The sequence below is a fragment of the Lathyrus oleraceus genome, chromosome 3, assembly GCF_024323335.1.
Source record: "Lathyrus oleraceus cultivar Zhongwan6 chromosome 3, CAAS_Psat_ZW6_1.0, whole genome shotgun sequence".
In the NCBI taxonomy this organism is placed as follows: domain Eukaryota; kingdom Viridiplantae; phylum Streptophyta; class Magnoliopsida; order Fabales; family Fabaceae; genus Lathyrus; species Lathyrus oleraceus.
Genome location: NC_066581.1, coordinates 8,780,470 through 8,808,141, shown reverse-complemented (window position 1 = coordinate 8,808,141; position 27,672 = coordinate 8,780,470). Strand labels below are relative to the sequence as shown.

The 27,672-nt window shown below is 33.5% G+C and overlaps 1 long non-coding RNA gene and 2 other non-coding genes across 27 annotated transcripts; all 3 read right to left on the bottom strand.

The window, feature by feature from the left end:
* On the bottom strand, positions 1–27,194 carry LOC127132083 (uncharacterized). 25 transcript variants are annotated; one of them, XR_007806604.1, is made up of 9 exons: positions 26,587–27,193; positions 24,359–24,570; positions 23,530–23,768; positions 22,030–22,243; positions 21,227–21,465; positions 18,033–20,337; positions 16,891–17,720; positions 1,780–2,018; positions 1–1,068 (listed from the first exon to the last, which is right to left on the bottom strand). It is a non-coding gene; the product is annotated as an uncharacterized LOC127132083 (long non-coding RNA). The 25 variants fall into 25 exon arrangements; XR_007806605.1 differs by having other exon boundaries at positions 18,033–19,170; positions 26,587–27,192; XR_007806590.1 differs by having other exon boundaries at positions 18,033–21,465; positions 26,587–27,194.
* Positions 7,465–7,567, bottom strand: LOC127132893 (U6 spliceosomal RNA). The gene has a single exon (XR_007806897.1). It is a non-coding gene; the product is annotated as a U6 spliceosomal RNA (small nuclear RNA).
* LOC127132892 (U6 spliceosomal RNA) lies at positions 26,916–27,018 on the bottom strand. The gene has a single exon (XR_007806896.1). It is a non-coding gene; the product is annotated as a U6 spliceosomal RNA (small nuclear RNA).
* Positions 27,195–27,672: the final 478 nt, after the last annotated feature.

The window sequence follows — 27,672 nt, the reverse complement described above, 5'->3', positions numbered from 1 at the left end:
AGAAAAGAAACATGCAGCTTTATTTAAGGATCACTTTAATCCAGTTATAGAATTTGGAGCAAAATCCAAAAAATTGCAAAACTTCAATTAAGAATTCCTGATCAATAATGTCAACTTTTATGAAAATATTTCCTCCAAAAGATCTAGGTTAAAGCATATCAACAGCCTCAAAAGCAAGACAAATGCCATTGGTGACATTCCTTCCTTCAATAAGCACCAAACCCATATGAACTTGGAGCTCCATCAGTGTTCATGGCAAAAATGATATACCTCGCCTCCTCTTCATTGGAAATACTAGAAAGCATATTATTGTTCTGTCCATCAACAAAGCTAGGAATGGTTTCCTCAATCAAACTATTATCCAAGAAATTATTAGTATTGAAAATTTCCTCAAAATGTAAAACCAAGTGGTTAGAAACATTAGGTGGGCTTAACTTCTGTACAGACTCTCTTTTTAGTCCTGAAATTCAGCCCCAAAAACATGTGAACTGCAATTTCTTTTTATTCCATTGTATCTTTTCAAAGTAGTAGAATGGTCTCAAAGAAGTAGTAGATGAAAAAGTGATAACTTGAATTCTGAATTTGTTATATTTGAAACTGATAACGAGCATATATAGAATGTGGAAGTCATTCTCTTCCAAATTGAATGTAGCCAGAAGTTATATGCAAGAAAACATCTTGTGCAAGGAATTATGAGGCTGACCATTAGATGAAAATTGGTTCAAATATGAATCACAAACCGCTTCATCTGCTCTCCAACATACAGTGAAAGATAACCCTTCGGCACATTCGTAACTTTTGATGAAGTCCGGGTGCTGCTAAATGATGCCTTTCTAATAGTTGAAGGTAAAGGGAAACCCATTTCAAATATTTTGAAGATCCAGCTGAACTTGTCACATAAGAACAATGTATCTAAGTTTGACTACTTGAGTGATTTGTGATTGTTGTGAAGGAGGACACTATATTTATAGTTTCCAACAGTTTCTTGAAATCCCTTTGGTAGAGAAATGATTTTTAAAATGATGCGGGGCATGAGATGAAAGATCACATGGTGTTGTCTAGGTGCCCCTGTATCAATAAGTTTTATTAGCGTGCAAACCAATCTTCTGAAATGAAAGCCTTATGTTAAACTCAACGCTAGCTTGTACAATGCCTACTCATTTCTTTTCAGACATGCATTAGACACGGCACATGTTCTCTTCACATAGACAACAAAGCTTAATGTTGACAAGAGATCACATGAAACTGTCTAGAGGTCTTTCTCAAAGATTAAATGAGTGATTTCTTAAGACTCGACAGTAATTAAATTTATCCAATTGATATATCAGCCACACTTTACGTTAGATCAACAATGTGGCAGTAGTCTGTCCATACAAAGTTGCAGCAGCATCCAAGAAGATTGCATGGTTTATTCGTTGGATATCACTTGTCTTACAAAGACAAGAACAATATATTTGATGTGTTTAGAGCTTGTCTGAATTATATTAAGTAAGCTATCTCTAGTCTCTTTTTCAAAAGGTGGGGTATGTAATCTCACATTTTATGGTCCTCTATGAAAGCCTTCAAGACAGTACCATGTGATCATTAATGTGATCATTCAATAACTCATTTACTATACAATTGGTCTTCAAAGTCTATATATATCCATCATTGGGTTTACAAGCAACACAAACCATTCATACCTTTAAGCGTCAGAATTCAAGTTCATTTCTTTCTTCTACTACTTCTTTGAGATCATTCGATTGTCAAGAAACAAAACGAGAATGGGTTTTCACTTACCTGGTATTAGACGATCATCATCTAGCAAACAAGTGGAAGTCTCAAAAGGCTATCTTGCGGTATATGTTGGAGAGAAAGCAAGGAGGTTCTTGATTCCAATATCATTCTTGAACGAGCCTTTATTTCAAGAATTGCTTATCCAAGCTGAAGAGGAATACGGTTACTGTCATCCAATGGGCGGTCTTACAATTCCGTGCAAGGAAGATATCTTCTTACATACAGCTTCTTGCTTGAACAACCTATAATGAATTCATACGGAAAAATGCATATGAATGTTAGCATAGAACAGTGTAGATTGACTAGTTGAGACAATTTTTGTACATCAGGAATTCCTGTCAATTTGATGTTTTCTCTTGAGTGGAAATATGGAATGAGAATCTAATCAAACTATATTCTTGTGAATTCATCTGTTGTTTTTTGTGAACTCATCTAATCAAACTAATATTAATTAATACTAGAGAGGTAGTAAATAAAGCCTAAAACGGAACCAAATTATACTTTGATGAATTCATCTGTTAACTTTTATGTCATCTTAAATACTTGTGTTGCATGCACAAACACAAGCCAATGAAGCCATGCCCCCAATTTAATGGATACCGTCTATTACATACTAATCAAAATAATATCACAGTCTCCATACATTTAGTATCCTTTTTTAAATTAATATTATATTTTTAGGAAAAATGACTAGACAATAAAAAATGCTTATTTTTAGAGCATATAACAGAGCATATATTGGAGACAGTCAACTAGAGCCTAAAATTGAAGATAAAGCATCAAATAATAGAGTTGAGGCTTACCACGTATTGAGCAAATTATGAAAAGTCTTCTACTGCTAGTTCTCTGGGTTAAGCCAAAATCTACACATAAAAGGGCAGTTAAACATGAATTTCAAGTAAAAAACATAATTCAAAGTTTTGCTGGACCATCAGTTGAAACCAAGTACTAGGCTCTGGCTTAGCTTCCCTTAATCACAGTCGTTGTAATCAAACAACTTCGCCGAACAGACAAAACCTGCAACTTATCATCAGTTCATTGCTCAGCCTAGATGAAGAAGCAGTTGATAGAATACAATCATAAGGTGTGTAAAAAAAAATTAAACTTAGATACAAGGTAACTTATCTACAATTATAGTTTGGCTAAATAATTAATTAGGCCAATAAATGTAGAATAATTGGTTTGATATAATGATAACCACTGCCTTCAAAACTAGAAAATTATTACTGATTGGACTGAATTTTGATAAACAATATATTTTCTGTTTTAGAATTTATAAATAGAAGCATATAGGAACCCATTCGTTGTTGAAGTCCGGCTGCTGCTAAATGATGCCTTTCTAATAGTTGAAGGTAAAGGGAAACCAATTTCAAATATTTTGAAGAACCGGCTGAATTTGTCAAATAAGAAAAATGTATCTAAGTTTGACTGCTCGAGTGATTTGTGATTGTTGTGAAGGAGAACACTATATTTATAGTTTCCAACAGTTTCTTGAAATCCCTTTGGTAGAGAAATGATTTTTAAAATGATGGGGGGCATGAGATGAAAGATCACATGGTGTTGTCAAGGATCAATAAGTTCTATTAGAGTGCAAACCAATCTTCTGAATGAAAGGCTTATGTTAAACTGAATGCTAGCTTGTACAATACCTACTCATTTTCTTTTCAGACATGCATTAGACATGTCACATGTTCTCTTCTCATAGCCAACACAGCTTAATGTTGACAAGAGATCACATGAAAGTGTCTAGAGGTCTTTCTCAAAGATTAAATGAGTGATTTCTTAAGACTCTACAGTAATTAAATTTATCTAATTGATATATCAGCCACATTTTTACGGTTAGATCAACAACGTGGCCGTAGTCTGTCCATACAAAGTTGCAGCAGCATCCAAGAAGATTGCATTGTTTATTGGTTGGATATAACTTGTCTTACAAAAACAAGAACAAGACATTTGATGTGTCTAGAGCTTGTCTGAATTATATTAAGTAAGCTATCTCTAGTCTCTTTTTCAAAAGGTGGGGTATGTAATCTCACATTTTATGGTCCTCTAGGAAAGCTTTCAAGACAGTACCATGTGATCATTAATGAGCCATGGCTCCCACTAACACCCATTCAATAACTCATTCGCTATACAATTGGTTTTCAAACTCTCTCTATATATATATCCATCATTGGGTTTACAAGCAACACAAACCATTCATACCTTGGAAGCGTCAGAATTCAAGTTCATTTCTTTCTTCTCCTACTTCTTTGAGATCATTCTATTGTCAAGAAACAAAACGAGAATGGGTTTTCACTTACCTGGTATTAGACGATCATCATCTAGCAAACAAGTGGAAGTCCCAAAAGGCTATCTTGCGGTGTATGTCGGAGAGAAAGCAAGGAGGTTCTTGATTCCAATATCATTCTTGAACGAGCCTTTATTTCAAGAATTGCTTATCCAAGCTGAAGAGGAATACGGTTACTGTCATCCAATGGGCGGTCTTACAATTCCGTGCAAGGAAGATATCTACTTACATACAGTTTCTTGCTTGAACAACCTATAAAGAATTCATACGGCAAAAAATGCATATGAATGTTAGCATAGAACAGTGTAGATTAAGTAGTGGAGACAATTTTTGTACATCAGGAATTCCTGTCAATTTTGATGTTTCCTCTTAAGTGGGAAATATGAAATGAGAATCTAATCAAACTATATTTTTGTGAATTCATCCGTTGTTTTTTGTGAACTCATCTAATCAAACTAATATTAATTAGTACTAGAGACGTAGTTAATTAAAGCCTAAAACAGAACCAAATTATACTCTGATGAATTCATCTGTTGATTTTAATCTCATCTTAAATACTTGTGTTGCATGCACAAACACAAGTCAATGAAGCCATGCCCCCAATTTAATGGAAACTGTCTATTACATACTAACCAAAAGATTATCTCAGTCTCCATACATTTAGTATCCTTTCTTAAATCAAAATATTATCACAGTCTCAAAATTACATGCATGCAGTTCATGTGTTTCAGGAGCTAATTAAACAGAGACTGAGCAGAGCATATAACAGAGCATATATTGGAGACAGTTAATTAGAGCCTCAAATTGAAGATAAACCATCAAATAATAGAGTTCAGGCTTACCACTTATTGACCAAATTATGAAAAGTCTTCTATTGCTAGTTCTCTGTTTAGCCAAAATCTACACATAAAATGGCAGTTAAACATGAATTTCGAGTAAATAACATAACTCAAAGCTTCCCTTAATCAGAGCTGTTGTGGTCAAACAACTTCGCCCGAACAGACAAAACAAACATTTAACTGTCCTGCAACTTATCTTCAGTTCATTGCTCTGCCTAGATGAAGAAGCAGTTGATAGAATAGAATCATAAGGTGTGTAAAAAAAATTAAACTTAGATACAAGGTAACTTATCTACAATTATAGTTTGGCTAAATAATTAACTAGGCCGATAAATGTAGAATAATTGGTTTGATATAATGATAACCACTGCCTTAAAAACTAGAAAATTATTACTGATTGGACTGAATTTTAATAAACAATATATTTTCTGTATTAGAATTTATAAATAGAAGCATATAGGAACCCGTTCGTTGTTGAATATAATTTCATTATGATTAGAAATAAATAATAACAAATATTTTGTTCCTGAATTTGTCATTCAGATGGACAATTCTAACCCATTCCAAAAGTAGGGAAAGGAAAAATCTATACAAATATAAAATTGTGACTGTTGTACAAAATGTCACTGCTAATCTAATGTCAGTATCTTGCAGCTCTAGATTTATAGTCCATTGAAGCGAGAAGTAATATGCAAGAAAACATCTTGCGTGCAAGGAATTGTGAGGCCGCCCATCGGATGATCATATCCGAATTCTTCCTCAGCTGCATCCAACAAGTCTTGAAATGAAGGTTGGTTCAAGTAAGACATAGGAATAACAAAGCGCTTCATTTTCTCTCCAACATACACAGCAAGATAACCTTTTGGCACATTCAAAGTTTTTGACGATGCTTGGCTACCTATAAAAGAAGCACGTCTAATAGAAGGTAATCGGAAACCCATCTTGTAATGGTTTGAAAAACAAACTGAATTTCTCAGATTTAAGAAAAGTGTATGTAAATTTGTTTGCTTGAGTGGTTTGTGATGTTGTGAAGGAAGATGGTGGTGCATATATAGTTTCCAATAGTATCTTGAAATCCATTTGATTGAGAAATTATTGTTAAAATGATGGGTCCCATGAGACAATAGATCACATGGTACTGTCTTAGATGCCTCTATCTATCAAGTATAGATAAATTCAACAAGAGTGCAAACCATAGCCACTGAAAATCAATTGATATGTGCGCAAGTTAAACTCAATGCTAGCTTGTACAATGCCTGCTCATTTCTTTTCAGACATGCATCAGACATGGCACATGTTCTCTTCCTATTAACAACACAGCTTAATGTTGATATATTTATTATTCTTGAAGAGCCTAGTTGGAGATAATCAGACTGTGGTTCACAACAGATCACAAACTACTGTCTAGAGGTCTTTGTCAAGATTGAATAATTGCTTAAGAATTGAGAGAGTAATTTACATGTATGTCCCACATTAAGAAGATGTGGTAACATGGTGACCATTCACAAAATGAAATCAGTCCACAAAACCTACTAATTTTTAAACCATTGCAATGACATGATTCTTATGTTTCAGACATGCCTACATGTTAAAACATCTCAAAAGTGGTAAAATCTCCCAGTGAGAAGTACTTTACTCAGCATGCATTTCAAGAGAAACTCTCAAAAGACGAATTATGAGCATGCATGCAATGGTACTGTAAATTACTCCATACTAGAGAGGAATGTGATTACTGTCATCCAATGGAAGGTCTACAATTCCCTGCAACGCACCAATTTTATGGAAACTGACTATTCTTACATAGTAGATATGGTAATGCAAGGCTGGTTATTCTATTGGATACGTAGTGAGACCATACAACAAAGCTCAAAAGAAATAAATCTTTAAAGAAAAACCATAACCTATAAAAGAAATTCAACTTGTTTTACACGTGACAGAATTTTGAAGCAAGTCAGTAGCATTGAAATGAAATTAAGACAAGAATCTACCAACAGTTGAAGAAGGTGGTGACCATTATCACATGAACTCTATACATAACCAAATCAGAATAAAACTGAAAGCTATGATGTTATATATATATGGTGAATTTGATGTTTTCTGAAACGAAGATCGATATGGTGAACCAAATCAGAACAATGATTTAACTATACATAACGAAAACTGAAAGCTATGTTTTCGCAAACACATAACAATGATAGAATAACCAAATCAGAACAAGAATTTAACCATACATAATACTTGGTTGAAGTAGGAGTCACCTCGTCATGAACACCACCTGCATTGAAAGAAACTCAAAATCAAAGAAAAAAGGAAAACGAAATGTAGAAAACAAAACCCTAATAATATCTGAACGGGAGAGAAAAGTCAAAAAAAATCAGAAAACAAAACCCTAATACTTGGTTGAAATAGGAGTCACGTCGTCACGAACACCACCTGCATTGAAGAGAAAACAAAACCCTAAACTCAAAATCAAAGAGAAAAGGAAATGCAGAAAAGCAAAACCCTAACAACAATGTCTGAACGGCAGCGAAGAAGACGAGACAGGGAAAAAAATCTCAAAAAAATTTGGACCATTTCTCGATTTGTGCGTGTCATCCTTGCGCAGGGGCCATGCTAATCTTCTCTGTATCGTTCCAATTTTATCGGATGTCCCCGAAGGGACGATAGTGGTTCTCTTAACTATGGTATATAAACACTAAACAATGAAATTAGGCAGTCAATGTGGGACTAAAAGTAAGTAGTACAATTATTTCTCCTTGCTTATTATTTCTCTCTTCAATTCTGCATCTATTTTTAATTCGTTCTCTTGCCTCAACTTCACTTAATTACTAGTACTAATTAATTATACACAAAATTCTTCAAGGAGTTCAAGGTCCACCATGTATACTACTATACTTTAGTAATTTTTTTTTTTGGCTCTCCTATACAAACTTACTATTTTCTACAACTAGTAATCTATCTGCGGTAAGAAAACTAATTAATCACTTAATTATTGAATTAGCATTACTATTATTTTTATTAATTATACTTAATTATCCATTCACTAATAATTAATACTCTTTACTTATTAATTGATTAGTACTATTATAAGTTATTCTTTATTATTAGTTACTCTTTATCCATTAACAATATCCTATTAAATTATAGCAATCGTTTTTATACTCTTCAATAATAAATTTTTCTAACACTTAATAAATTATCTAATTTAACTTTAACTAATTAATTTCTAAATGCAGGTGGTTTTTAATTTTGAAATTAGTGTTTGTCCTCTAGTGGTTTAAAAATTTAATTCAATACTATTATTAGTTGCTCTTTATTTATTAATTGATACTGTTCTGTTACAAATTACTATTGTTTACTCATTAATCAATTATGTTATTCTTATTATTAGTTATTCCTTTCTCATTAATCAATTAACCGTGTCTTATTAATCAATTTTTCTTAAAGTAATCGATTTAATACTCTTCATTAATAAATTCTTCTAACACTTACAGAATTATCTAATTTAAGTTTGACTAATTAATGTCTAAAAGTCTCCTACTCAAATTATTTTTTCCTACTTAATCACTCAATTAGAAAATGTATAAAAATCAAATTATACAAAAACAATTGCATGTACCTTAAAGTCGGATAAACAAAAAATAAAAACAAACTAGTGACAAGAATATGACGAAACAACAATTGGATATACGATGTAAAATCATCATAATATAATCGGAGTCTCACATTTATGTGGTTCAATGTTTAAACTAAGATGTATCTGATCAATGTGTTTTCATGTTTCATCAACAAAAGGATACTGCAACATGTGTAATCTTTTTCCATTGTCATAGTGTTGCATCATTTGATCCGGTGTTTATATTTGTGTCTAGAATTCCATATTCCTTTGTTGTTGATGTTTAATGTCTTGTATGAATTGTCCTATCATTATAACACCACAAAAAGTTAACAAAATCGTTACAGTCGGTCCCTCACGAAATAAGTCACTAACCACTACTCGGAAATTTGGAGGAAGTTCAAATTCAACTTGCAAATGCATGTGCCAAGAGGAAACATTATAGGTCATTTTGGGTCAATATCATTGAACAAGTGATTTTCCTCAACTTCTAAAATGCATAACTCCTTCATTACAAATCCAAATAAAGTCAAATTTGTGATCAAATTTAATAGTTTTGAAAGAGCTACAACTTTGATGAAGGAATGTTTTTCATTTGAAGTCCATAGAAAAAGTTGTTCAAGGTGGAAGAAGTGAACATTTGACTTGGGACTTAGAAAATTTTCAAATATGTTTGATTTCCCTAACTTCCACCTCAAAATTTATCATGATCCAAGCTTCAAATAAAAACGTGTTCATCATAAAAGTTGTTCCCCTTGATCTCGCCTTTCCAAAAAGTCCAAGATCACCTTATTTGACCAAAGAATGAAGGACTTACGCATGGATGCAATGTGAGATGCCATTTGGATGATTTTTACTACCACATTTCATACACAAATGCATGGCCACATGACATGATTTTAGCATGATCCTCACTCATTTTTGGACCTGAATACATCAATTGATGGACCTATCACACACCCATGCAAGCATTCAAAGAGAATTACTAAAATTGGCAATTTTTGGAAGTGTGTGGAAATGAATCTCTTTGGCTATAAATACAACCCTTATTACTCAGAATTAAGGACCTCATGCCCAAGCTTTGAACCTGCAATCCAAACTCTCACCATTAAAGGATAATCTTGAAGGTTTTCATTTTAAAATCGAGCTTCAAATCTCCTTCTGTTTTGAGATTGAAACTCCAAGAGTCCAGGCCATTTCTTGAACATAATCACTTCCTACAAGCTTCTGAAACAAATCCAAGCACAATTGGAATCAAGATCAAGCAAGATTGAAGCTCCCTCGAAGGTAATTTTCCAGAATTTTCATCTCTTCGATTCTCCCTTAATTCTTCACTATTCTTTATGAGTTTTGCTTGGCTGAAGTCCTACCAATGTAGGCAAGAAGATTGAGTTGCTTTGAGGTTAAATCGAAGCAACTCAGTTCATGATCCTCAAAATTCAAATCCTTGTATCTTTTTATATACTTGTAATTGGAGAAAATTGAGGCCAGATTCGAGCTCCTGAGCATTTTTCTTTAAATCTATGTCTTTGTTTTTCATTTTGGTGATGGTTGATGGTGGACCAGTCCGGTGAGGTCCACCGGAGAAGAAGACCAAAGTCTTAGCTCCGGTGGTGTGTTGTCACACCTCTCAGCCACAAGATCCATTTAAATTATTTTAATCTTAGTCATTGGTTCTCATTACCAAGTGTGTGACACGTTGACTGCAGTGCATCATGGAACGCGCGCGTTTGGCCATCAGACCTGCCACCTCAATTAATGAGGGAGATCTGATGACCACTGATTTTTCATATTTTCTTATTTTCCATTTAATTGTGTTATTTTAATTAATTCATATCAATTTCATTTTTAATCCAAAAAACATGGGACTTTCACCAAAAATATTTAAATATTTTCCTATCTCATTTTCTGAATTAAAATTAATTTTTGGATAAATTTTGATATTTTTCATGAATTAATTGTTTTTGTGCATATTTTTAATTGTTTAAAAATACTTCTGACCTTTCAAAAATTATGAAATTTTTTGTGTAAGGTCCTTTGACCTTGTTTGACCTAGTATAAATCTCTTGGCCATTTATTTGTTATTTTGAAGAGGTTTTAGGTTTTGACCAAACTAAATTTAATTTAAATGCATTTTTAATTTGATTTTTAATTGATTAATTGTGTAGAAATTATGTTGAGTCATTTTTATTGACTTGTGATGTTTGACTATGTGTTTGTGCCTTGGTCAAGGTTGATTTAACTTTTGTTGAGTTAAAATCATTGGATTTAGGGGATTGATGAAAAGTACATTTCATCTCCCAAAATGAATGAATGATTTTAATTTGATAAAATTCCTCCCATGACCAATTTGTGTTTATCTCATATCCCCTCCCTCTTCATCTTCAATCCCATTCTCTCCCATCCCTTTCATTGATCAATGAAATCTCAATATCCTAAGGCTAATTGGTTCATCAATAACCTTGTGTTAGATGAACCAATACAATTATGGATGAGATAAGTTTATCCTTTTATCTTTTTCTTTTTGTGTGTGGTATGTTGTAGGAGTTTGGTTCATTATACCATATATCTAACATGCATTGACGCCAAAATTTCTATTACCCGACCTCAGATAGTTGTGACTTATGCATAAGTCAAATTACGATTGCTTAACATAGAGCTAAATTTTGACCCTAAAGGCATAGCATTCTAGTAAGTGAGATTGTGAGTCTCCCCCATTTCATGGTATTGTGTGGAAACTTGGTCTTTTTTCCTTCCTTTGGAAGATGTCTTGGTTCAAGGATCCATGCTTGTGAATAGAGGGTTGAATGTTCTCCAAAGAATGACTTAATCAATTGAAAAGGAAAACATCACTAACATCTAATCAACTAACATTTGACTAACTTGTATTAATATTGCTTTTATTTTTCAAGTCATTTACTTTATGCAATTTAAATTCAAGTCATTTACCATTTCATTTGTCATTTACATATCATCTAACTTGTTTATGTTTATGTCATTTTCACTTTGCTCATTTGAGCCATATATTATGATTGTATATATTTGTTTGTATATTTTGTTTGTGTTTGTGGTCTTAGGACCTTAAAATACTTATGAAACAACAAAAACCTTAAAGAATGTTTGTGTGGACTATTGAATTTGATCTGAGCTATTGTACTTAGAATTAGGCAACATTCCATATGCAAAAAAGACTTAGTCAATGCCAACATTTCGGAGACCAAGTTATTGTGATTTGAGTTTTCATCTAATGCAAGTATTGGGATCCACTTGAATTCATTTGTTATTTGGTTCTGATGCAATTGTTACTTTGAACTTGTGTCTAATGTCTTATTCTGAGCAAAGCCAATGAGTATGTCATCTGATACATGAGAAGGCAAAGAAGACTGATAGCTGTGAAGTTGCTTGCTTGGATGTGACTATCTTTATTTGATGTCTTGCTTGATATTGCTAATTACTTGCTGATTATTGCTTGATTCAAAGTCCAAAGGGAAAGTGAGTTTTCTATATGACATTCTTTTCTGTTGGATTGCATCCCATTGGTTAGATCTTTTCAACCATTAACTTTTAATTTTATGCTTAGGATTAGTCTCTTCATTTCCTCCCACTTCTTAAATTTCAAAATCTCTCCCCCTTTTTAAAAAACTTTTTTTGCTTGTGATTTCAAACTTAGAATTTATTGCAAATTAGAAACTTCGGCCTTATGTCATTGCATTTTTAAAACTATTTTCTTAATCAAACTTGTAAATAAATCAAATCATATTGACTTAAAATTTCAAAAGACAAAAAGAACTAACACTCATTCAAACTTTTAGGCCCCTTTCTATGCCTCTTATAAACTTTAATTTTGATTAAAAGCAATCCACTCATTTTGAAATTGATACCACGAACTACAAGATTTTGATCCCTCATTTTTATGTTGGTACGTAGGCACAAGTCTGAAGGTCTTCTCAAACACAAAAGTATAATTAATGAATTCTTTTCTCATCCCCACACTCTATTTATTGCAAACATCTTTTATACTAAAAACACATACACACATAAAAAATGACTCCCTAAGAGTACCTTGGGTGCTAACATCTTCCCTTTGTGTAACCAACCCCCTTACTTGTAATCTCTGGCATTTTATTAGTTTTTATTTGAAAACTTCTTATCTTTGGGGTTTTTTTGTACTTTTCCCTTTTCCTTTGGAAAAATAAAAGTGCGGTGCCGACTCTAGTTTTATTGACGTTAAGTTTATCCATAGCTTAATGGTCATGAATTTACCGCTACAGCAGTCATGTTGGAAATAAACCTGAAAATATAGTTCAATCTTCCAAGAAAACCTCCAACTTGCTTTTCAGTTCGTGGAGCTGGAATTTTTTGTATCGCTCTGACCTTGTCTGGATCTACTTCAATTCCTCGTTGACTAACAATGAAACCAAATAACTTCCCTGATCGGATCCCAAATGTACACTTAGCTAGATTCAGACGCAATCTAAATTTTCTGAGGCGCTCAAATAGTACATAATTGGACTTGGAATCTAGTATCACTACCGGCACATAAAAAGTCAAGTAGATTTAAAAATTCAAGTACCTATCAAATGGCCCCATTGCAAAGAATTAGGAAGACTTATTGCAAAAGGGTTTTTGAAAAATAATAACCTTGATTATACATAAATCTTTACCCTAGTAACAAGAATTGAAAAGTAGTAGTTGTGGTTATATTTGAGATTAAAGACTTCAAATTGCATATAAATAATGAGTTTGATATGACATATTGAAGAGGATTAAAGTACAATTGTTGGCTATTAGTTTGTGAAATTAGAAGATGAATGATGAGTCATAAGAAGAATCACAATATTGATATTTTAAGGAATCGTCGTTTTATAGATTAGAAGACAAACTTGCAACTCAAGACATGATTTATGCTTTAGTGTAAGATTAGTAAGTAGATTTATGGAGAAACCTAAACTATCACATATGAAATGAGTAAAAAGATAATTCAATATCTCCGAGACATAATTGATTTTGGTGTTTTTTCAAAAATATGAAAGTCGGAGAAGCAAATAAATTGGTTTTTTTATTCAGACTAATGTGGTGAAAAAATAGAAAGGAGTATAATGGGATAAGTTAACTTTTGCAACGGTATTCTAAGAAACAAATCATTATGGCATTGTTGTCATGTGAGTCTGAATACATCTAAACTTGCAATGCAGCCTGTCGAGATATCTGGTTGCAATCATTGGTCCGTGAAATAAAGATTGACAATGAAGAAAAGGCAGAGTTTATGGTAGAAGTGGTTTACCGATTTTAATAATTATCTCATATCTCATAGGAAAAGCAAACACATAGAAACTAAATTCCACCTTTTTAGAAACCAAGTAAGCAAATGGAAGACTGCAAAACTAATAATCAAATTGCAGATGCTTTAGCAAAACCATTGGAGATTGATAAGTTTAAAGAAATGAAAAACATGCTCAATATACTTAATTTAGAGACTTAAAGCATAATTCAAAAGTTACTTAAATTTGTTAAGGTAGTTAAGTTACTTCTTACACAAGTAACAAATTAATTGTGTTCGATATGAAATGATTAGGCCTTATTGATGATTGAGGGTAATTTTTGAAGTTGAAACCTATGTTTGTAGCTAGAATTTCTCGTTTTAAAACAACTGACAAAGTAACAAGCCATGTGATGATGTAGTATGATTTGGACACTGCAAGAAGTAAGAACCCTTTAAAGATAAGATGATATTTTTTCTGTAGTGAGGAAAAAACCAGGAAATAGATGACCCACATTTTGACAACGATTCGCTGTAATATCTAATATTCAACTGCATTTTAAAACCTTTATAGAAATTATACCATTATCAGCTCAGGCTTGATGAATATTTCTTAAATTAGAAGCTAAAGTCGTACCTGGAAAACTTTTGTATCAATCTCTCATCATAACTTTAGGATGAAACTAGCATCTTTTTTCCAAGAAATCACTAGTCTAGTAATTCATCAACAGAAACAGAAACAGAGAGGAGCTGAGTTGAGTTGTTCAAAATTATGTCATTCAGATGGACAAATTGCATCCATTCCCAATAAAGGAATAAGGAAAATATTTACAAGTTTAAAATATGCCTATTGTACAAAATGTCAATACTAGTCTATGTCAATATCTTGCAATTTTAGATTTATAGTCCGTCGAAGCCAGAAGTAATATGCAAGAAAACATCTTCTGTGCAAGGAATTGTGAGGCCACCCATTGAATGATCGTACCCAAATTCTTCCTCAGCTTGACTCAACAAGCCTTGAAATGAAGTTTGGTTCAAGTATGACATGGGGATCACAAACCACTTCATTTCTTCTCCAACCTACACGGCAAGATAGCCCTTTGGCATATTCAGTACCTTCGATGATGTTCGGCTTCTGCTTAATGAAGCACATCAATAATTGCATGCAAATGAAAGCCCATTTCAAATGTTTCAAAGAACAAATAAGGCTCTGAAATATTAGAAAAAAGTATCTAACTTTTGATGGTTGAGTATGCAAATGAGTTTTGATTGTTATGGAGGGTGATAATGCATTTACAGTGTTAAATGATGGGGTCCATGAGATGAGAGATCACATGATTTGATGTCTCTCTATCAAGGACCAGTAAGTTGAATAAGAGTGTGCATAATACACCACACCTTTTGTAGACCACTCACTTGAAATCTATTTTATGGCCATTCATGTATTGTAGACATGTGCCATGTTCTCTTCATACTGGTAACACGGCTCAATGTCGACATATAGCAGCAAAAATCATCTTAGGGGTGACTTTTAAGCCAATTAGTGGCTACAAATCATATATGCTAGGAGGCAACAATGGAACCTGTAACAAGGAATTGGTCAGTAGTCATCCTAACCAGAAGATAGTAGTAGTACACGTTTGAATCCACAAGTAGCAGAAAACTGTATCCTGAAACTGAATTATTAATGTCAACAACCCTATATATATCCTTTTCAATAGTTGCAGTCTTCCGAAGAAAAGTCTAGCAACATTTCCCTGCAAAGATATTCTATTCTAACGTGAACAGATAAATGTTTGATGATTTTTGCAGCTTATAAGAATAGTTTGGTAGCAGAACTTGATTGATAAACCTATTTTAAAATGTTGAGCAATGATTCAAAAGGAAACAATCTTTAATATATGATTAATATACTTCTAATTTTAAGAATTTTATAACATAGATTAAATTTTAAGAATTTACATAAGCCCATAAACAGAACCTTAAGATGTTCTTACTTTTACTATTTCAGTTAATGTTTGGCTCAACTGTGGAAGCAAAGTTCATGGTTTGATCCTTGTCAATTATCCAATTGATATATCGGCCACATTTTACGGTTAGATCAACAATGTGGCAGTAGCTTGTCCATACAAAGTTACAGCAGCTTCCAAGAAGATTGCATGGTTTATTGATTAGATTTCATGTACTGATGGATATCACTTGTCTTACAAAAACAAGAACAAGATATTTGATGTGTTTAGAGCTTGTCTGAATTATATTAAGTAAGCTATCTCTAGTCTCTTTTTCAAAAGGTGGGGTATGTAATCTCACATTTTATGGTCCTCTAGGAAAGCCTTCAAGACAGTACCATGTGATCATTAATGAGCCATGGCTCCCACTAACACCCATTCAATAACTCATTCGCTATACAATTGGTTTTCAAACTCTCTCTATATATATATCCATCATTGGGTTTACAAGCAACACAAACCATTCATACCTTGAAGCATCAGAATTCAAGTTCACTTCTTTCTTCTACTACTCCTTTGAGATCATTCTATTGTCAAGAAACAAAACGAGAATGGGTTTTCACTTACCTGGTATTAGACGATCATCATCTAGCAAACAAGTAGAAGTCCCAAAAGGCTATCTTGCGGTGTATGTTGGAGAGAAAGCAAGGAGGTTCTTGATTCCAATATCATTCTTGAACGAGCCTTTATTTCAAGAATTGCTTAACCAAGCTGAAGAGGAATTCGGTTACTGTCATCCAATGGGCGGTCTTACAATTCCGTGCAAGGAAGATATCTTCTTACATACAGCTTCTTGCTTGAACAACCTATAATGAATTCATACAGCAAAAAATCCATTTGAATGTTAGCATAGAACAGTGTAGATTGACTAGTTGAGACAATTTTTGTACATCAGGAATTCCGGTCAATTTTGATGTTTCCTCTTAAGTGGAAATATGGAATGGGAATCTAATCAAACTATATTCTTGTGAATTTATATGCTGTTTTTTGTGTCATCTTATATACTTGCATTGCATGCACAAACACAAGCCAATGAAGCCATGCTCCAATTTGATGGATTCTGTCTATTACATACTAATAATAGATATGATAATACAAACCTGGTATGGTATGTATTACAAGGCCATACATGAGTCAACAAAACTCAAAACAACGTCTTAGTCACCGATTAAATTGTATTTGTATGTTGCATTTTTTTGTGATGTTTGAAGAAGGTGATGGAATCCACAATCACAAGGAATTCTCGTGCCCTTCACATGGACTTATCGTTGAAGCTGTTGTCAGAAAGCATTCAATTAGTGGCAACCCTTTAGTCTAAGTTCCTAGCAGCCCTTCCACTATACATAAAAGTTTATATTATGTATTTGTTAATCAAAAGATTATCAAAATCTCCCTACATTCAATATCCTCTCTTAAATTATAAATATACTTTAAGTAAAGAGTGACTTGAATCAAATGATTTCATGATGGACGGTGCTTCAGATATCAATCTCATGAGAAATAACCAAGGGAACCTACTTTTATCATGCACAACAACTAGAAAGTGTCTATATCCCATCATAGATGGTGTGGATAAGGGGCACCAAATATCCATATGCACTAAATCAAAAACAAAAGTAGAAATATGAGAACTAAGGGAAAATGGAAGTCTTTTTGGCTTACCATAGAAACATACATCACAAGGAATAGCAGAATTCACAGATTTGACAAAAGGAAAACATTTATTTAATTAAATTAAATTGGTATCTGAGGGGTGGCCAAGCCTTAAGTGCCAAAGATTACAATTTTATGATGTGTCTAAAGAGTGATTATGTAAGGTATCAATAAAGTGAGTTGATAGAGTGTGATACAAGGTAACTGAGGGAGAATCTAAGATATACAATCCACCATTTAATCTAGTTGTGCCATTCATCTTCTTGGAGTGAGTATCCTGTATAATACAATCAGTATCATTAAACATCAATTGCTAGCTCAAGGTTTTGGTTAGCTTGGGAACAAATATGAGATTAAAGGAAAAATCAGGCATGTATAAAACATCAGTGATATATAAATATTGATCAAAGTGTATGGTTCCAGCATAATTAGTAGTGACAAGTGCTGCATTTGGCAATTTGATGGTTATGGGATTGATTATTTTGATGCATTGAAAAAAAATCTTTTGTGTGACATACATGGTCAGTTGCACCAGTATCAAGTATAAAGTTATTAGGTCTAGGAAGGTGAGGAATAGTGCATATGATACCTGAGTCACTTTCAAGTTGAGTTGCCAGATGATGATGTTGTGAGCCTGGGAAGATGAGGATCCCTGAAGGAGAGCCAGCAATGCTTTATGCTAGACTGGTGTGAAAATCAAGTTACCTTGAACTTGCTCATTTACTCCATTGAAATCAATTTGAGATTCCTCTACTTTGTCAGTAATAGTTGCATAACGGTTGATTGTGCCATCTTGCTTCCAATGTGGGGAAAACCATGATTTTTGAAGCAAGAATCAACTGTGTGGTTGGCCATGCCACAATGAGTGCAAATTCGTGAACCTCGGCCTCTTCCACCAAATGATCGATCACCTCTAATGCCTCTACCACAAGAATTGATATTGGATTTGGAGGTATGGTTTTGAGGTTGACTGAGATTAGGAAAAGATAATACCTTTGATTCATCAATAGGTAAGATAGCTTGTCTTTCATGTTGAACAAGGAGAGAGTAAACTCTGCAGATGGTTAGATGTGGTTCCATTAGCATGATTTGGGACCTCACAGCTGAATATTGATCATTCAGACTTTTGAGGAATCTGATAACTTGATCACCATCTTTGTATGCACGAATCTTGGTGATAGCTTGGCAAGTAGCATCACATGAACAGTCGGGAATTGGACGAAAATTGTTCAATTCTTACCACAATTTCTTAAGCTTTGTGTAATAAGAAGAAATAAATGAATCACCTTGTTTCAAGTTGCATATTTCATCTTGAAGATTTGATATTCTGAATACACCACCTTGGTTAAAACGGTCTCTCAGTTCGTTCCAAATTTCAACTGCAGTATCCATCCATAATACACTTTGAGCAATATCTGATTCAAAAATTGTGAATCCATGACATGGTCATAGTGTTGCATCGATCCCAAGCAAGGGAATTGTGATCTTCATCCAGTGGTCAAGGTAAGCTGTCATTGATAAAATGAAGTTTGTTCTTGGATCTTAGAGCAATTGCCATGGATCTTGCCCAAGAATGATAATTATTGTTTGAAAGCAAAGGGGAAACAGAACCAAAGCAGGATTTTCATTGGGATGCATGAAATAGGGATTGAGGGTATCGGTTTGATAACCTTTGTTATTGGCATGTGATGGAGTTCTGCCATTGAGGCTGCTTGCAGAGCTTGCAACTGGCATGGTTAACACAGAAAAACACAATTGGAACAATGCAGAAAACTGAGAGAAAACCAAGATGGAAGAGATGAGTTAAGTGAGTGCAACAGTGGAGACTTGATCAGGGGTCGATGATACCATGTTAAGAATCAAGCTAAAAATGTAAAAGTGCAGAAAGAAAGATCGAAGAAGAAAGATATGTTGCAGAATTTTTCACTACTCATCATCATCCATGCATACACCTGAATATGATAACTTATAGAGCAAGTAACTTGTAACTAACTTGAACCTCTATCTAGCCAATTGATAACTAACTAAAGGTTAGTTAGGATTCAGTTAATCTATTCTATGTACTAGTTAGTTACACCAATCTCCCTACTATGTTCAACACCTCACCTCCTTTTCATTGAAAATATTAAGCATATTATTGTTCTATCCATCAACAAAGCTAGGAATGATTTCCTCAATCAAACTAGTATCCAAGCAATTATTATCAGTATTGGAAATTTCCTCAAAATGTAAAATGTAAAACCAATTGGGTTAGAAACATTTGATGTGGTTAACTTCAGTACAGACTCCTTTTAGTCCTGCAATTCAGCCTCAGAAACATGTGAACTTGAATAGTATTAGCACCATCCCCTCAAAATGAAAAACCAACTGATTAGAAATATCCTCAAAATCCGTCAACTAATTGTCATCGTAGATAGACATTCCATAATTGGGTTAAGTGGTAAATCTGAATTCTATTATTTGATGGGTTTAACTTCTGTATAGACTTTTTTCTAATCCAGCAATTCAGCCCCAGAAACATGTGAACTGCAATTTCTTTTTTTCCATTGTCTCTTTTCAAAGTAGTAGAATGGTCTCAAAGAAGTAGTAGATGAAAAAGTGAGAACTTGAACTCTGAATTTGTTATATGTAAAACGGATAACACGAGCATATATAGAATGTGGAAGTCATTCTCTTCCAAATTGAACGTGGAATGAATGTGAAATTGAATGTAGCCAGAAGTTATATGCAAGAAAACATCTTCTTGTGCAAGGAATTGTGAGGCTGACCATTGGTTCAAATATGACATCCGAATCACAGACCGCTTCATTTGCTCTCCAACGTACAGTGAAAGATAACCCTTCGGCACATTCGTAACTTTTGATGAAGTCCGGGTGCTGCTAAATGATGCCTTTCTAATAGTTGAAGGTAAAAGGAAACCAATTTCAAATATTTTGAAGAACCGGCTGAACTTGTCACATAAGAAAAATGTATATCTAAGTTTGACTGCTTGAGTAACATGTGATTGTTGTGAAGGAGGACACTAATTTTATAGTTTCCAACAGTTTCTTGTCAAGGATCAATAAGTTCTATTAGAGATCAAACCAATCTTCTGAATGAAAGGCTTATGTTAAACTGAATACTAGCTTGTAAAATGCCTACTCATTTATTTTCAGACATGCATTAGACATGGCACATGTTCTCTTCACATAGACAACACAGCTTAATGTTGACAAGAGATCACATGAATCTGTCTAGAGGTCTTTCTCAAAGATTAAATGAGTGATTTCTTAAGACTCGACAGTGATTAAATTTATCCAATTGATATATCAGCGACATTTTACGGTTAGATCAACAATGTGGCAGTAGTCTGTCCATACAACGTTGCAGCAGCATCCAAGAAGATTGCATTGTTTATTGGTTGGATATCACTTGTCTTACAAAAACAAGAACAAGATATTTGATGTGTTTAGAGCTTGTCTGAATTATATTAAGTAAGTTATCTCTAGTCTCTTTTTCAAAAGGTGGGGTATGTAATCTCACATTTTATGGTCCTCTAGGAAAGCCTTCAAGACAGTACCATGTGATCATTAATGAGCCATAGCTCCCACTAACATCCATTCAATAACTCATTCACTATACAATTGGTTTTCAAACTCTATATATATCCATCATTGGGTTTACAAGCAGCACAAACCATTCATACCTTGAAGCGTCAGAATTCAAGTTCGTTTCTGTCTTCTACTACTTCTTTAAGATCATTCTATTGTCAAGAAACAAAAACAAGAATGGGTTTTCACTTACTTGGTATTAGACGACCATCATCTGGCAAACAAGTGGAAGTCCCAAAAGGCTATCTTGCGGTGTATGTTGGAGATAAAGCAAGGAGGTTTTTGATTCCAATATCATTCTTGAACGAGCCTTTATTTCAAGAATTGCTTATCCAAGCTGAAGAGGAATACGGTTACTGTCATCCAATGGGCGGGCTTACAATTCCGTGCAAGGAAGATATCTTCTTACATACAGTTTCTTGCTTGAACAACCTATAATGAATTCATACAGGAAAAAATGCATATGAATGTTAGCATAGAACAGTGTAGATTTACTAGTTGAGACAATTTTTGTACATCAGGAATTCCTATCAATTTTGATGTTTCCTCTTAAGTGGAAATATGAAATGAGAATCTAATCAAACTATATTCTTGTGAATTCATCTGTTGTTTTTTGTGAACTCATCTAATCAAACTAATATTAATTAATACTAGAGAGGTAGTAAATAAAGCCTAAAACGGAACCAAATTATACTTTGATGAATTCATCTGTTAACTTTTATGTCATCTTAAATACTTGTGTTGCATGCACAAACACAAGCCAATGAAGCCATGCCCCCAATTTAATGGATACCGTCTATTACATACTAATCAAAATAATATCACAGTCTCCATACATTTAGTATCCTTTTTTAAATTAATATTATATTTTTAGGAAAAATGACTAGACAATAAAAAATGCTTATTTTTAGAGCATATAACAGAGCATATATTGGAGACAGTCAACTAGAGCCTAAAATTGAAGATAAAGCATCAAATAATAGAGTTGAGGCTTACCACGTATTGAGCAAATTATGAAAAGTCTTCTACTGCTAGTTCTCTGGGTTAAGCCAAAATCTACACATAAAAGGGCAGTTAAACATGAATTTCAAGTAAAAAACATAATTCAAAGTTTTGCTGGACCATCAGTTGAAACCAAGTACTAGGCTCTGGCTTAGCTTCCCTTAATCACAGTCGTTGTAATCAAACAACTTCGCCGAACAGACAAAACCTGCAACTTATCATCAGTTCATTGCTCAGCCTAGATGAAGAAGCAGTTGATAGAATACAATCATAAGGTGTGTAAAAAAAAATTAAACTTAGATACAAGGTAACTTATCTACAATTATAGTTTGGCTAAATAATTAATTAGGCCAATAAATGTAGAATAATTGGTTTGATATAATGATAACCACTGCCTTCAAAACTAGAAAATTATTACTGATTGGACTGAATTTTGATAAACAATATATTTTCTGTTTTAGAATTTATAAATAGAAGCATATAGGAACCCATTCGTTGTTGAAGTCCGGCTGCTGCTAAATGATGCCTTTCTAATAGTTGAAGGTAAAGGGAAACCAATTTCAAATATTTTGAAGAACCGGCTGAATTTGTCAAATAAGAAAAATGTATCTAAGTTTGACTGCTCGAGTGATTTGTGATTGTTGTGAAGGAGAACACTATATTTATAGTTTCCAACAGTTTCTTGAAATCCCTTTGGTAGAGAAATGATTTTTAAAATGATGGGGGGCATGAGATGAAAGATCACATGGTGTTGTCAAGGATCAATAAGTTCTATTAGAGTGCAAACCAATCTTCTGAATGAAAGGCTTATGTTAAACTGAATGCTAGCTTGTACAATACCTACTCATTTTCTTTTCAGACATGCATTAGACATGTCACATGTTCTCTTCTCATAGCCAACACAGCTTAATGTTGACAAGAGATCACATGAAAGTGTCTAGAGGTCTTTCTCAAAGATTAAATGAGTGATTTCTTAAGACTCTACAGTAATTAAATTTATCTAATTGATATATCAGCCACATTTTTACGGTTAGATCAACAACGTGGCCGTAGTCTGTCCATACAAAGTTGCAGCAGCATCCAAGAAGATTGCATTGTTTATTGGTTGGATATAACTTGTCTTACAAAAACAAGAACAAGACATTTGATGTGTCTAGAGCTTGTCTGAATTATATTAAGTAAGCTATCTCTAGTCTCTTTTTCAAAAGGTGGGGTATGTAATCTCACATTTTATGGTCCTCTAGGAAAGCTTTCAAGACAGTACCATGTGATCATTAATGAGCCATGGCTCCCACTAACACCCATTCAATAACTCATTCGCTATACAATTGGTTTTCAAACTCTCTCTATATATATATCCATCATTGGGTTTACAAGCAACACAAACCATTCATACCTTGGAAGCGTCAGAATTCAAGTTCATTTCTTTCTTCTCCTACTTCTTTGAGATCATTCTATTGTCAAGAAACAAAACGAGAATGGGTTTTCACTTACCTGGTATTAGACGATCATCATCTAGCAAACAAGTGGAAGTCCCAAAAGGCTATCTTGCGGTGTATGTCGGAGAGAAAGCAAGGAGGTTCTTGATTCCAATATCATTCTTGAACGAGCCTTTATTTCAAGAATTGCTTATCCAAGCTGAAGAGGAATACGGTTACTGTCATCCAATGGGCGGTCTTACAATTCCGTGCAAGGAAGATATCTACTTACATACAGTTTCTTGCTTGAACAACCTATAAAGAATTCATACGGCAAAAAATGCATATGAATGTTAGCATAGAACAGTGTAGATTAAGTAGTGGAGACAATTTTTGTACATCAGGAATTCCTGTCAATTTTGATGTTTCCTCTTAAGTGGGAAATATGAAATGAGAATCTAATCAAACTATATTTTTGTGAATTCATCCGTTGTTTTTTGTGAACTCATCTAATCAAACTAATATTAATTAGTACTAGAGACGTAGTTAATTAAAGCCTAAAACAGAACCAAATTATACTCTGATGAATTCATCTGTTGATTTTAATCTCATCTTAAATACTTGTGTTGCATGCACAAACACAAGTCAATGAAGCCATGCCCCCAATTTAATGGAAACTGTCTATTACATACTAACCAAAAGATTATCTCAGTCTCCATACATTTAGTATCCTTTCTTAAATCAAAATATTATCACAGTCTCAAAATTACATGCATGCAGTTCATGTGTTTCAGGAGCTAATTAAACAGAGACTGAGCAGAGCATATAACAGAGCATATATTGGAGACAGTTAATTAGAGCCTCAAATTGAAGATAAACCATCAAATAATAGAGTTCAGGCTTACCACTTATTGACCAAATTATGAAAAGTCTTCTATTGCTAGTTCTCTGTTTAGCCAAAATCTACACATAAAATGGCAGTTAAACATGAATTTCGAGTAAATAACATAACTCAAAGCTTCCCTTAATCAGAGCTGTTGTGGTCAAACAACTTCGCCCGAACAGACAAAACAAACATTTAACTGTCCTGCAACTTATCTTCAGTTCATTGCTCTGCCTAGATGAAGAAGCAGTTGATAGAATAGAATCATAAGGTGTGTAAAAAAAATTAAACTTAGATACAAGGTAACTTATCTACAATTATAGTTTGGCTAAATAATTAACTAGGCCGATAAATGTAGAATAATTGGTTTGATATAATGATAACCACTGCCTTAAAAACTAGAAAATTATTACTGATTGGACTGAATTTTAATAAACAATATATTTTCTGTATTAGAATTTATAAATAGAAGCATATAGGAACCCGTTCGTTGTTGAATATAATTTCATTATGATTAGAAATAAATAATAACAAATATTTTGTTCCTGAATTTGTCATTCAGATGGACAATTCTAACCCATTCCAAAAGTAGGGAAAGGAAAAATCTATACAAATATAAAATTGTGACTGTTGTACAAAATGTCACTGCTAATCTAATGTCAGTATCTTGCAGCTCTAGATTTATAGTCCATTGAAGCGAGAAGTAATATGCAAGAAAACATCTTGCGTGCAAGGAATTGTGAGGCCGCCCATCGGATGATCATATCCGAATTCTTCCTCAGCTGCATCCAACAAGTCTTGAAATGAAGGTTGGTTCAAGTAAGACATAGGAATAACAAAGCGCTTCATTTTCTCTCCAACATACACAGCAAGATAACCTTTTGGCACATTCAAAGTTTTTGACGATGCTTGGCTACCTATAAAAGAAGCACGTCTAATAGAAGGTAATCGGAAACCCATCTTGTAATGGTTTGAAAAACAAACTGAATTTCTCAGATTTAAGAAAAGTGTATGTAAATTTGTTTGCTTGAGTGGTTTGTGATGTTGTGAAGGAAGATGGTGGTGCATATATAGTTTCCAATAGTATCTTGAAATCCATTTGATTGAGAAATTATTGTTAAAATGATGGGTCCCATGAGACAATAGATCACATGGTACTGTCTTAGATGCCTCTATCTATCAAGTATAGATAAATTCAACAAGAGTGCAAACCATAGCCACTGAAAATCAATTGATATGTGCGCAAGTTAAACTCAATGCTAGCTTGTACAATGCCTGCTCATTTCTTTTCAGACATGCATCAGACATGGCACATGTTCTCTTCCTATTAACAACACAGCTTAATGTTGATATATTTATTATTCTTGAAGAGCCTAGTTGGAGATAATCAGACTGTGGTTCACAACAGATCACAAACTACTGTCTAGAGGTCTTTGTCAAGATTGAATAATTGCTTAAGAATTGAGAGAGTAATTTACATGTATGTCCCACATTAAGAAGATGTGGTAACATGGTGACCATTCACAAAATGAAATCAGTCCACAAAACCTACTAATTTTTAAACCATTGCAATGACATGATTCTTATGTTTCAGACATGCCTACATGTTAAAACATCTCAAAAGTGGTAAAATCTCCCAGTGAGAAGTACTTTACTCAGCATGCATTTCAAGAGAAACTCTCAAAAGACGAATTATGAGCATGCATGCAATGGTACTGTAAATTACTCCATACTAGAGAGGAATGTGATTACTGTCATCCAATGGAAGGTCTACAATTCCCTGCAACGCACCAATTTTATGGAAACTGACTATTCTTACATAGTAGATATGGTAATGCAAGGCTGGTTATTCTATTGGATACGTAGTGAGACCATACAACAAAGCTCAAAAGAAATAAATCTTTAAAGAAAAACCATAACCTATAAAAGAAATTCAACTTGTTTTACACGTGACAGAATTTTGAAGCAAGTCAGTAGCATTGAAATGAAATTAAGACAAGAATCTACCAACAGTTGAAGAAGGTGGTGACCATTATCACATGAACTCTATACATAACCAAATCAGAATAAAACTGAAAGCTATGATGTTATATATATATGGTGAATTTGATGTTTTCTGAAACGAAGATCGATATGGTGAACCAAATCAGAACAATGATTTAACTATACATAACGAAAACTGAAAGCTATGTTTTCGCAAACACATAACAATGATAGAATAACCAAATCAGAACAAGAATTTAACCATACATAATACTTGGTTGAAGTAGGAGTCACCTCGTCATGAACACCACCTGCATTGAAAGAAACTCAAAATCAAAGAAAAAAGGAAAACGAAATGTAGAAAACAAAACCCTAATAATATCTGAACGGGAGAGAAAAGTCAAAAAAAAATCAGAAAACAAAACCCTAATACTTGGTTGAAATAGGAGTCACGTCGTCACGAACACCACCTGCATTGAAGAGAAAACAAAACCCTAAACTCAAAATCAAAGAGAAAAGGAAATGCAGAAAAGCAAAACCCTAACAACAATGTCTGAACGGCAGCGAAGAAGACGAGACAGGGAAAAAAATCTCAAAAAAATTTGGACCATTTCTCGATTTGTGCGTGTCATCCTTGCGCAGGGGCCATGCTAATCTTCTCTGTATCGTTCCAATTTTATCGGATGTCCCCGAAGGGACGATAGTGGTTCTCTTAACTATGGTATATAAACACTAAACAATGAAATTAGGCAGTCAATGTGGGACTAAAAGTAAGTAGTACAATTATTTCTCCTTGCTTATTATTTCTCTCTTCAATTCTGCATCTATTTTTAATTCGTTCTCTTGCCTCAACTTCACTTAATTACTAGTACTAATTAATTATACACAAAATTCTTCAAGGAGTTCAAGGTCCACCATGTATACTACTATACTTTAGTAATTTTTTTTTTTGGCTCTCCTATACAAACTTACTATTTTCTACAACTAGTAATCTATCTGCGGTAAGAAAACTAATTAATCACTTAATTATTGAATTAGCATTACTATTATTTTTATTAATTATACTTAATTATCCATTCACTAATAATTAATACTCTTTACTTATTAATTGATTAGTACTATTATAAGTTATTCTTTATTATTAGTTACTCTTTATCCATTAACAATATCCTATTAAATTATAGCAATCGTTTTTATACTCTTCAATAATAAATTTTTCTAACACTTAATAAATTATCTAATTTAACTTTAACTAATTAATTTCTAAATGCAGGTGGTTTTTAATTTTGAAATTAGTGTTTGTCCTCTAGTGGTTTAAAAATTTAATTCAATACTATTATTAGTTGCTCTTTA